The following is a 1,385-nucleotide window of genomic DNA, read 5'->3' as shown; positions in this document are numbered from 1 at the left end:
ACGTTTAGCTTATCCGGAATGTTCAAATGAAATTCGAGATAAAATTGCCTGTTCACATTTTGTAATTGCAATTAAAGATAATTTTATAAAAAGATCCCTTCAGTTAGAAAATATCACATCTCTTAGATCTGCAGTAGAAAGAGCTATGGTAATAAAAGGAATAAATGAATGTATTCCTCTAGAAGAAAGGGAATTTGAAGAAAAGAGAAAATTTACTTTAAAAAAAAATGAAGAAGGAAAATTTAAAAAAGAAAAATTTATTTATAATAATCAAAATTTTAAGGAAAAACGTTTTCGTTCTTTTACTAAGGGGGAATGTTGGCATTGTGGAAAAGTGGGGCATTTTAGAAATGAATGTCCGGGGAATATTTTACAACAGGAAAACTAGGATTAGTCGAGCTTCCCGGAGCAGGCTCGACTTTTGGAGTAAGGGCTCCGAAAAGTAAAAATATTAAAAAAATTAGTGGAAAATTTAAGAAAAGTGGTAGAATAAGCAAAGGAAATAGAGATAAGGAACTTTTTACTTTTTGTGGTGTTCTTAATGAAAAGAAATGTTCTTTTAAGTTAGACACGGGTTCTGATGTTTGTCTAGTTAATAGGAAAGTGGTAGAAAAGGAAGATTGTCCTGTTTCTTTTGAGGTAGGAAATTTAGTTTATCCTACAGGGAAAAATGTTTCAATTAGATTTAGAGTAAATTGTCAGATTTGTTTAGGAAATTTTTCATTAAAAATGTCAATGTTAGCGGCTGATATAGTTGATGAATGCATATTAGGAGCTGATTTCTTTGAAAAAGTGGGAATGGAAAAAATTTTTGAATCTTTTTTCGAAGATTCTTCTTTCAAAAAATATCAAAATAATTTTTTTTGTTCACGTATTCTTAAGTCAAATAATAATATTCCAGAAGAATTAAAGGAATTTTATGATAAAAATTCGGAAGAATTAGATATTGCTCAAAAAGAAAGTTTTGTAGAGTTGTTGTCGGAATTTCGGGATGTTTTTGATGAACAAATAGAATCAGGGAATTATGATGTTATTCAACATGAAATTCAATTGTTAGATTCTACTCCAATTAAGCAGGTCCCTAGAAGAATTCCTGTACACCTGCGTAATGAAGTTGGAAAGGAAATGGAAAAAATGAAGAAACAAGGGATTATTGAAGAATCAGTTAGTCCGTGGACTTCACCGGTAGTTTTAGTTAAAAAAAAAATGGTTCATTAAGGTGTAGATTTTAGGAAGTTAAATTCTGTTACGAAAAGAGATTCGTATCCATTGCCTAGGATAGATGATCTTTTGGACCATTTATCAGGAAATATGTGGTTCTCCACTTTGGATTTAAAGAGTGGATATTGGCAAATTAAAATTCATCCTAAAGATAGAGAAAAGAC

Source organism: Odontomachus brunneus, unplaced genomic scaffold (assembly GCF_010583005.1).
Source record: "Odontomachus brunneus isolate Ranch 3 - 2012 unplaced genomic scaffold, Obru_v1 Obru_scaffold_257, whole genome shotgun sequence".
In the NCBI taxonomy this organism is placed as follows: domain Eukaryota; kingdom Metazoa; phylum Arthropoda; class Insecta; order Hymenoptera; family Formicidae; genus Odontomachus; species Odontomachus brunneus.
Note: the sequence above shows the minus strand (reverse complement) of the source record.